The following is a 12170-nucleotide window of genomic DNA, read 5'->3' as shown; positions in this document are numbered from 1 at the left end:
ATAAAGAATGTTAGGTAACTCGATTTGATCTGTTCATAGGAGGTTGACAACTTTTGTATCTTCATTTTTACAACAAAGCACTTTATCATTGCTAAGCCATAAATACTTAAAACCTTCGTTCTGCCTAAGTTCTCTTGCTGTAGTAAACAGGGTTTGCGGGTCCTTTTTTCTCCTATAGAATGAGAATCCATTATGTAAGCAACTGAAATAGTGTTTATCGAATAACCCCTGTAGTTAAGAAAAATGTATGCGAAGCTACAGTGGTACGTATTTGGAATGTGGCACGTGATCATGTTATTTCATAGTAAACAAACGGTCACGTGATAACTCTGTCATAGCTTAGCTCCTCCCACTGTTCTGATCCAAGATGGCCGCCGATAATGAAATACCGGGGCTGGCGAAAAGTTTGAAGATAACATTTTGTAAAGCGATTTTCACCTGCGTGGAAGAAATAAATACTTTCTGATATTAACCACGCCCTTTCTTCGCTAAATTAAATAGGAAAAAAAAAACTAATTCCAAAAAAATATGCTTTGAAAGTAAAATAAATATAAGTACACTACGCCATTCCCCCTACTCGTAAAATAATCCTTCTTTAATGTCACGTGACCAATTGAATCTGAATAAACCAACGGTCATATGACAGTTCTGACAAAGCTAGGCTCCTCCCACTATTCTGATACGGATATCTAAGTGACCGCTTATAAACGATATAAAACGAATGTCAACTGCTTAAAAGAAATAATAATTCGCGAGATAATAGAAATTATTCTGTATATATTTTTTATATACAGAATAGTTTCTAAATAAATACAAGTTATATATCATATTCGTTATAAATCCAAATAGTAACCATAATCCTACCGACTGCGCCAATTATATAGTGATGCCACGAAACTTGTTTTTTATTTCTTATCTAGCACAGAGTTAATTCAGAACTGATTTTTAAAACAATTAATATAAAAAGGTTAAATCCGGTAAAATGCTGAAACGTTAAATATAAAATAATGATGTAGTAATATATTATGGTTACTATTTATATTTATAAGGAATATAATATATAACTTACATAAAAACACCACGCCCCTTACTGTGACGTGACGATTCTGTCAAAAATACGTCCTTCCTATTTCTTTGACATGGCTATCTAAGATGACCGCCGATAATGACAGTTTTCACATAATATTTTATATTATTTTGATATAATTTTAAGTGCAGAATAATTTGTAAGCAAATAAATAAATAATTTGTGATATAACCCTTGCCATAAGAAAATCTAAAGTACGCTAGTTTTTTTCTACGTCGCGTCACGTGACCAATTATAAATAAATATAAAAACGGTCACGTGACGGTTCTATCAAAGTTAAACCCCTCTCATGGTTTGACGTGGTATTCAAAGATGGCCGCCTATAATAATATACCGCAAACAAGCAGAAAGTTGTGACTGAAAATTAGAAAAAATGGCCGCCAAAACTGTCATGAATAGGAATGCCTGTAAGGATAAATAATTACTGTAATTAAAACCGGATAAGGAATTTTGTCTAAATACAGACAAATTAAATTAACCCTTGTAATGAATAAAACTAAGCCAATCTCTTAACCGTCACCTGACCAATTCTAAATAAATAAATAAACGGTCACGTGACTCTGAAATCGAAGCGCCTTCTACTTTCTCGATGTCCAATAGATACCGGAGATGGGCAGAAAGTACGTAGGAAAAAACGTTTTTTACTGAACTCTATCAAAATAAAGATGGCCGCCAAGAGTGACATACCGATGAATGGTATATATTTTTTTTTAATGATTATCAATTGCCTGGAGGAATTAAATAGTTATTCTTAAGCAGGACAAACATTTTCTGTAAATATAGAAGAATTAACTTAACCCTTGTAATACATAAAACTAAACCAATCTCTTCGCTCTTTACTGTCACCTGACCAACCGTGAATTAGTAAATAAACGGTCACGTGACTATGACAGCTAAGCCCTTCCTACTTTTTTGATGTCCAAGATGGCCGCCAAGAGTGACAAGGATGAATAGAATAAATATTTTATATAATGATTTTCAATTGGCTGGAAGAATGATATAATTACTGTAATTAAAGCAGCATAAGCAATTTTCTCTAAATACAGAAGAACTGAATTAACCCTTGTAATAAATTAAACTAAACCAATCCCTTGGCTTTTCACTGCTGTCACCTGACCAATTTTTTACTGAAGATGGCCGCCAAGAGTGATATACCGATGAATGGTATAAATATTTTATAAAATGATATTCAGTTGCCTGGAAGAATTAAATAGTTATTCTTACTAAAGCCGGACAAAACATTTTCTGTAAATACAGAAGAATTAAATTAACCCTTGTAATACATAAAACTAAACCAATCTCTTCGCTCTTGACTGTCACCTGACCAACTGTGAATTAGTAAATAAATGTTCACGTGACTATGAAAGCTAAGCCCCTCCTACTGTTTTGATGCCAAAGATGGCCGCCAAGACTGACAAGGATGAATAGAATACATAATTTATAAAATGATTTTCAATTGCCTGGAAGAATGATATAATTACTGTAATTAAAGCAGCATAAGAAATTTTCTCTAAATACAGAAGAACTAAATTAACCCTTGTAATAAATAAAACTAAACCAACCCCTTGGCTCTTCACTGCTGTCACCTGACCAATTGTAAATTAATAAATAAATGGTCATGTGACTGTGAAAGCTAAATCCCTCCTACTGTTTTGATGTCCAAAATGGCCGCCAATATATACCGGAGATGGGCAGAAAATAGAAAATCGAAAAACGTTTTTTACTAACCTCTATAAAAAGAAAGATGGCTACTAAGAGTGACATACCGATGAATAGTGTGAATAGTTTATAAAATTATTGTCATTTACCTGGAAGAATTAAACAATGACTATAATTAGAGCAGAAAAAAAAATTTCCGTAAATACAGAAGAATTAAATTAACCCTTGTAATAAACAAAACTAATGCCACATACCTTTCGCTCTTTACTGTCACATGACCAATTGTAAATTAATAAATAAACGATCACCTGACTGTGAAAGCTAAGCCTCTCCTACTTTTTTGATGTCTAAGATGGCCGCAAAAACATACCGGGGATGGGTAGAAAGTATGTAGGGAGAAACGTTTTGAACTGAACTATCAAGAAAGATGACTGTTGACTAATAATGGAAAAAAGTCTTAAAGTATTGCAAAACTATTTCCAACTGCCTGGAATAAATGAATAATGGATTGAATGCATAAAATGTAGTAGACGCTATTGCTTCATCAAAAAGTATCTAATTTATAGTATTTTCTTTTACACAGAAGTATAGGCTTTATCTAAGAAGAATGAACTTTACTATATGACACAACAGAAGTACCTACTAATAAGCTGAAATGTCTACTACAGCTAGAATGAAATAATCTGTCACTGTCGGCTCGTTTTCCACCTATGACTGCATTCTGTGCATTAAAGTGATTCGTCAGATTCCAAAGCAACAATAGAATTAAGCCATGATAAAAATAAGACAATTACTATTTAGTCTTGAAAATGATCAATTTTGTTTGATAAAAGAATAACACCAAAAATCAAGAATGAACAAGAGCATACATTAAAGGAAATAACTGCTGTCTTCAAGAAAATAATAGAAAATACGTAGATACAAAACAGATTTTAAAAAAAATTAATAGAAAACATGAGAACAAAAAATCCTATTGAATGAGTGGCAAAGAAAATTACATGATTTATAGAACGTCGGAAAAAATCCAATTTTATACAGCGTACCAGGGTTTTATTACGAAAAAACGAACATGAGTTCTTTAGCATAAGAGTGCTCGATTCACATAAATCACTTAAATAATTTACAATAAATATCATTAGTGTATCTCTTCACCGCTAATTTCCAACAAAAAACACTTAATTTGCATTATTTTAGATTGCTAATACACTAACTCCACTTAAACTGGTGTGAAAGTACCAAGTACTTCTAGAACAAAGTATATTCTTTTATGTATTTCATAGATTGCAGCATATAAATAAAATGCTATGTTAGTGTGGCTGATGCTTCCAAAATTTAGTACATACTTGAAACATTAACATATACTACGTTAAATTTTATGCATTCAATGACTGCAATACTGAACATAAAGTATTTTGAAAATCCTTGTCATAAACATTAAATTGACAGTTCTTCCAAAGCTAAACTGTCCACTGTTATGACGTTGCTATTACTGGGGGAAAGCAAAAACTTCTAAATTAAAACTGTAGCGTTTCTAGAGCATTCCACACCTAAATCTATACCAAGAAATCATCAACCTTTTGCATTTGTTCCGGTCTTGACATTTATATACAAAATGATATCATACATTTGGGGGATCTCTTCTATGGTACGCAAGGTACTTATGTGGGATTTTATGGAAGTGGGTTACGACTTACGATAACTTAATAAAACATTTTCCTTGAAGCTGAAAGGTTAATATGAGGGTTACCATGCATCTTAATAATAATTGTTATAATTGGTCCCCGGTAATTTATTAAATATCATATTCTAGAAAATTCACAAACACGGATGAGACCGAATACGTATGTGCATATGCGAGATCAGATAAACTGTTATTATTAATATGATTTTCTCATTATTAACTTTAAACATGCTGATATTACAGTCACGCCGGTCAATTTTCTCTCACCTTGAACTTGAACCGCATCAGAACCGTAATTTTTTTAATAGTCGAGTCTTAAATTGAGAATAAAATCCTGTTTTTTTTTAACTGATAAAATTATTATGTTTGATATAACTTCTTGACTTCCCCAGGTATAGGGCAGCCATCTTGGATCACTACGATTTAAAATTTTGATAGAACTGTTACGTGATTGGTTGTAATATCTGACATTTTACAAAGTCAAATAATTACAAACTGCGTATAAATTATTTATTTGGTCTATGCCATGTTTTTCAACTTTTGAGTAATTACACTGATAACTTGTTGAATTCCCCCGGTAAATCACCCTTTTCGGCCATCTTGGATCGTCACGTCAAGATTTTGATAGAACGATCACAAGATCGTTACTTATTGATACCTCATCATGTCACGTGTGTCAAGGCCCTCTCAGATAAGGTCAAATTTTCTTCAGAAAAATTAGATATTCATACTAATCTTGATTCGATCGAAGGTGAACATGCCCATATGACGATCAATTAAATTCAGTGTGACTGATCAACCGAATACAACTGATAAAAATTACATGTAAATTTAACACACTTATCCTAAATATTATTATAAACATGCAATCAGATAGAACTCTTCGAATAACCCCAGTAGGTAATGAAAACATAGCCAACGCATTCGGCAAGTGTGACGTAGGCCAATCGTGACACGTGATCAGTTATTTCATAATAAAGAAACCGTCATATGCCTGTCCTGTCAAAGTAAAGCCCGTCCCACTGTTGCGACCATAATGATATACCGGGGGCAGTTAGAAAGTTTTCAGTTAATATTATATATAATACTGCATCAAGACCAGTTTTAATACACAAAATTATAGAACGTCAAATCATGACTCGGTAGTTTACTGCATATAAATTATTGATTTATTTTATTATTTTCCCCTTTTAGTAAAAAGAGATAGGTATAAGAAAATAGGTATTTCATTTTAGGTAGGCAAACTGCGAATTTGTCAGATTGGTCTGGTACATCGTCTTCGGCGGCCATCTTGGCTCAGTACGCCAAGCCTTTGACAGAACAGACATGTGTCAAACTATTTAAATAATTTAAAAATGTTAATAAGACCTTGACCCAATCGAATGTGGACATGGCCCTATTTAACGATCAATTAAATTCACTTTGACTAATCAGTTTAGGCATTTGGCCAATGTGACGTAGGCCAAACCTGGCACGTGATCAGTTATTTTATAATAAGCAAATGGTCACTTGTCAGTCCTGTCACAATTAGGCCCCTCCCACTATTGTGACGTGGTTATACAAGATGGCCGCTGTGATGAGATGCACACATACCGGGGGCAGTCAGAAAGTTTCCAGTTAATATTTTATAAAACGATTTTCAAATGCCTGGAAGAACGAAATAATTACTGCCATTACTATCAAGACGAGTTTTAATACACAAAATTGTGGAAACTCAAGTCATGCCTTAGAGGTTAATTGCGTATAAATTCTTTATTTATTTCATTGTTTATTTGTATTACTAGAAAAAGACATAAAAAAAATGTTTTTTTAAATTTAGTTACGTAAACTTCGAACTTGTTGAATTGGCCTGTTATATGGTTCGCCACATCAAGTTTTTTGACCGACCTATCACGTGATCATTTACCTATTTACACACAATCGATCATGTGACGTGTGTCAAGGCTTACTCAGATTAGTTCAAATTTTCTTCACAAAATATTAGTTATAATGTAAATTGTATAAAAATCATGATCCGATCGAAGATAAACGTGCCCATACCACTAGCAATTAAATCTACTTTGATTGATCAGATAAATCAAGGTATTTGCGCTACAATTAAAAATTACATGTTTTTCGCCAAGTCACGTAAAATCAGCAAAAATTATATTAAAAACCACTATATACATGCAATCGGATAAAACTTTTGGAATGACCCCTGTAGTTATCCAAAACATACTCGAGACATTCGGGCAGTGTGACGTGTCACGTGATCAGTAATTTGGTAATAAACAAACGGTCACATGACACTCCTGTCAAAGTTAAGCCCCCACCCACTGTTGTGTCGTGGCTATACAAAATGGCCGCTCATAATGACATACTGGAGACAGTTACAAAGTTCATTACTGTCATTTCTAGCAAGACGAACAGTTAATATACAGAATTGTGAAAAGCCTATTCAATTATAAAATCCGTACTTATTTATTTTATTGTTTTATCAAAAGAAATACAGTAAAGCATCTTTTTTCATTTTATTTTTAGGGAAACAAACTGACAACTTGAATTTCTTTGGTATACCCCTTTGGGTAGCCATCCTGGCTCGCCACGTCAAGATTTTGACAGAGCAGTCATGTGATCACTTGCTTACTTACACACATTCGACCATGTGACCTAAAGAAATAAGTGAGAAATCCAAGAAAACCCTAAAACCAAAGTGCAATAAACTTCTTGGATTTTTTTACTAAGTAGATTTACTTGAATTTCTTAGGACCCCCAGGTTTTTTAAGTTCTCCTTGGATTGTATATATAACTTGCAGTATTTTCTATCTTTCTTTATATCAGTAACAAATACTTTAAATATAGTATTCAATAAAGAAAACAAATTCAAGCACATCGGAGGATCTCTGGACTTTTCATGAGTATCTTCTGAAGTTTCTTAATTTTTTTGGATTGCTTGGTTCTTTTAATTTTTTGGAATAATACCTAAAGTTAATTTGAAGAGCTAAGTGGATAAAGGTGTTAAGCAACAATTTGACGAAAAGTTAGATTTTATGCTAAATGAAGGTGTTAAGTACACATTTTTCATATATCTTTTATTCAGAAACGTACAACACATATTTACGATTTTAGTTAAGGATAAAGGAGTTAAGTGCATCGGTAAAATTGGTTCTCAAATGAATAAAGGGGTTAAGCGCACTTAACACCTTCATCCATTTTTTGGATATAACTTTGTGACGGAAAACGTGCGCTTGATTTGTTTATATCTTGTCGTGCCTTGCTATTGTTAGAGTGTCGTTAGTGTTTATCCTAAATATTTATATTAAAAATGATGCAAACGGCTAAAATAATGCATAATGCCAAAAATATGATAGCAGTACTAGAAATAATGGCAATACTAGAAATAATAACGGATTAATTAGTGATAATAATGGCAATGATAGCTCTAAAAAAAAATATAACCTAGAACCGCTACAGCTTCCCCAACCGGCGTATCCTATACAAGATACTAATATTACATGTAAGTAAAGTATTGTTTTAAGTACTCCCTGGGGGATTAAAAGTAACAATTTAATCCCTTGGGAGTAAAAGTAACCCTTTGGTCCCGAAATTGAGGTATTAAAGGTGCACTTTTTATCCCCAAATTGCAAAAAATGTATTTATATTTTGCATATTTGCATACTTTACATTATTCACTTACTTATTAAAATATAAAAAAAACTTATGGTAATAAAAAAAAGAATAATAAGTAAATAGAATAATAACATTTTATGGAATGGTAGGTATTTATTATTTACTTTTTTTGCAGTTGAACATGAAATTGATCAACAATCTGCAAATTATATGGATACTAATATACCATATGATAGTGTAAATATTGAACCACTTATCAGTTTTGAAGAAATAGAAGTTGACGATTCGCTTTCTACCATCCAAGAAATACGCACAGAAGAAACAGATAGGAATTGTTAGACATGTTGCCCAGCTAAAATGGATGGACCTTTTTCTACTCTGGATAATACAGCTGGTATTTTTTTGGAAATAAAACTTTAGTGATAATGTTGTTTGTATAGGTACAGGGTGCCTATTCTGAAATATAATGTTTAAAGAAGTTAACAGAAATAATAATAATAATAATAAAACAATAATTTTAAAAAATAACAAATAATAATTTTAAATAGTTACGTAAATTTAAGACCTTTTTTATTTTATCGTGCAGATGCTGAAGATATAATACCATCTTGTTCCTATGTGAGCACTACAAAAAATGTCGATGAAGATAATATTCAACTGTGTAATCAAACGCTTAATTTACGAAAGACTAATATAAGAACATACTATAGAGGTAAATTTATTATAAAAAATTTGTAATTTCGTTACACATTTTTTTTTCAGATTTTGATGCCTCATCTAACTGCAGCTCTATTTATGTACCTGAGTCAGAATCTACCGATTCTAGTACTGATGACAGCATACCTCTAGCTGAGTTTAGTCGTCAAATTAAAAAATAAGATAGTCCACAACCTGGTTTGCCAATGAGTGATGACAAACAGTTCGGAAAAAAAAGTAATAAAATAAAAATTTCCTCAAAAAGAATGGGTTTCTAGAAAAAGGACAAAAAATCCAGATTTGTGGAAACGGCGCTCCGCAGCATTGGCTAGAGAAAAAGGACTTGATTACATATCTCAAAAAGGGAAACAGATCTCAGAAAAGCATCCAAACTTCGGAATATTATGTAACCCAAACTGTCGTTATAAGTGCAGTGAAAATTTTGACAACGAAAAAGGGCAAAAAATTTTTTCAAGTTTTTATAAGTTGGATATTAATGCAAAAAATGCCTTACTTTTTAATTCTATTAAACTAAAAGAAGTTGGGCGAATAAAAAAAGGTGCAAAAAAACGCAAAAGCTCAACCTACGAATATTATATAACATGTGATCGTTAATCAGCCAAAGTGTGTAAAATGGCTTTCGGCTCGTTATATCAAATTGGCAGAAAAAAATTGACTATTTACAGAAGCGGTTAGCTAATGGAAATGCCGCACCTTCACCAGACATGAGAGGGCATCATTCAAATAGACCACACAAAATTTCTAACGAAGTGTGCGACTATGTGGTGGATCATATCAAGAGCTTTCCAAGCGAAAAATCTCACTCCTCAAGACACAAAAATCCCAACAAGCGCTAGCTGTCACCATTACTATAGAAAAATGCTTTCTCTTTATTTTGAAAAGTGTGAAGATGCAAATAAATCAGATATTTTTAAAGTTAAACAGTGCACATATAGAAGAATATTTGAAACTAAATTCAACCTATCCTTTGGACATCCACGGAACGACACGTGTGATGCCGGAAGTGGAAATGAAAAACATATACAAAGATTTCACAAAGCCTTTGACCTTCAACGAAGTGACAGACAAAAGGCTGAAAAAAATAACAAAGTGGCTTACTTAACTGTAGATTTACAGCAAACTATGCCACTTCCGAGGCTCACGACATCAAAAGCCTTTTATATCCGGCAGATGTGGTTTTATAACCTTGGTATTCATACGATCACTTCAAGTAGAAATCAAGCAAATTTTTTCACTTGGACAGAGGACATTGCTAACCGAGGAAGCACGGAAGTCGCTAGCTCCTTGCTGACTTTAATTGAATTTGATGCTGCAATAAGGGAAAAAGATCAGTTAATAATCTGGTCAGATTCATGTGCAGGCCAGAATAAAAATTTTATGATGATCTGCCTATATCAACTGCTTATTGTTAAAGGATACTTTATTTATTTATTTATTTATTTTATTTATTACATACAAAATAATTGAACATAAGTTTCCCGAAGTTGGACACTCGTTTTTCGATTCAGATCGCGACTTTGGTCGAATCGAAAAAGTTCTTAGAAAACACAGCACAATTTATCTTCCGGGCCAGTACAGAGAAATTATCAGTAAAGCCAGTAAGAATAACCACGTTGTTGATATGGAGTCACATTTTCGCCTTTTTTCTGATTTACCCAACCAGCTAAAAGTGGTAAACAGAAAAATAAACACACTTAATGAAAAAGTTTAATTTAGAGATGCAGTAAACTGGATCAAAGTTGAAAGATTTGGTTATCTATACAAAGATTCATATAAAGAAGAAGCCCCATTTAAAGAAGTGTGTATAATGAAGCGCCAATTTGAAGCAGACCCTACACTACGACTTCCCCGAGCAGGAAAACTTGGTCAACTGTCGCAGGAAAAAATTGAAAATATAAAGGAGCAATTGGCGTTTGTTAAAGAAGAGTACAGATATTTCTACGAAAATGTCATTGAGAAGGAAGAACTTATGCCACGGGAAGAAAAAATAAAACAGTTTTTACAGCAGAATAACATTTTTTTTGTTTTTAGTTTTGTGCTTTTATTTTTTGTGTTGGCAACAAAGAACAATAAAATATTTACTTTTTTCATATTAATAGTTTTTTTAACATAAACTTCAACGAATTTTTAAAATAAACTGCTATATTACTGTTTTGGGTATACATTTCTTGTACTAAGTACCATTATCCATATTCAGTGAGTAAGTAAAATAACAAGTGTGAGCTGAATGAAGGTGACAAGTACAACAAATTTTAGTTAATGTCTGGTTTGACAAAATTACTGTCCTTTTATTAGTTGATTGTTTAAAAGCATTTGTAATCGTTGCAAATATATTTAAAATATTGTTTCTTATTACCATTATCCATATATCGACAAACAAATTATCGACAGTAATGTAGTGAATAAAGGTGGTAAGTACCAAAAAATTAAATATTTTAAAAACTTCTGATTTTTTTTTGTATTTCTTTAATAATATGAAGTACAATATTTATGCCACTGTCTATTTTAAATTTAGAAATTATGACTTTTAAAACAACAAAGTTACATAGACTATAAATCCTAAATTTTTAAAATCGATTTGCTCAAATATTTACTTTTGCTGCTTAACACCTTTATCCACTTAGCTCTTCAATTAATAGATCTAAAAAAATCAGAATTTCTTTGGATTTTTGGGATTATTTGGATTTTCTTGGACGTTTTGGTCATTTTTGGTCAGTTTTCTTGAAACTCAACCCAAAAAACAAGAAAAACCATAATTAATAGGTAAATGAATTTCCTCCTCTGTAATTCAATTTCGCTTTCCTGGTTTCCCTTGAATATTCTTAGGTTTACTTAAATAACAGTTTAGAAGCTGATTCAATTTGGAAGCGAAAGTTATCCAGAAACCCTAGAAAAACCCTAAAAGCACTAAGGAAATAAGTGAAAATCCAAGAAAATTTCAAAACCAAAGCACAATAACCTTCATGACTTTTTTTTTTTAATTCCACAGCTTCCAATTTTTTGTTTGATTCTCTTGACTCTTTCAAGTTTTCTTTATTTTTCTTAAATTAAAGTGGACCAAAAACACTTGAAAAAAAATGTGATTTTCTTGGATTTTTGCTAGTGAACTTAGCTTCCTGTGGACGTCATTGTATCTCCTTGGATGTCATTGGATTCTTGATGTTGGCATGTTCTTCTTATGAGGGTTTATAAATATTTTGAGGTCTACTTGTATTGTATATATAACTTGCAGTATTTCATTACTTGCAAAATTTCAGCACATACATCGGATCTCTGAAGTTTCTCTAAGTATTTTCAAAAGAATTTTCCTAATTTTTCTTAAAGTGGGTGGTTCTTTTATTAACACACAAAATAAATTCTAAAATAAATATAAAGACCTGAAAAAAAATCAGTATTTCCTTGGACATCTTGGTGTTC

The 12170-nt window shown here is 32.2% G+C and overlaps 1 protein-coding gene across 2 annotated transcripts in view; it reads right to left on the bottom strand.

Moving 5' to 3' along the window:
- Positions 1-12170, bottom strand: part of LOC126750185 (facilitated trehalose transporter Tret1-like) — an 83373-nt gene that overhangs the window by 55554 nt on the left and 15649 nt on the right. The gene's annotated exons all lie outside the window — the stretch shown is intronic.

This window comes from Anthonomus grandis, chromosome 2, assembly GCF_022605725.1.
Source record: "Anthonomus grandis grandis chromosome 2, icAntGran1.3, whole genome shotgun sequence".
Taxonomy (NCBI): Eukaryota; Metazoa; Arthropoda; class Insecta; order Coleoptera; family Curculionidae; genus Anthonomus; species Anthonomus grandis.
The sequence above is the reverse complement of the archived record's forward strand: the minus strand, read 5'-3'. Positions and strand labels throughout refer to the sequence as shown.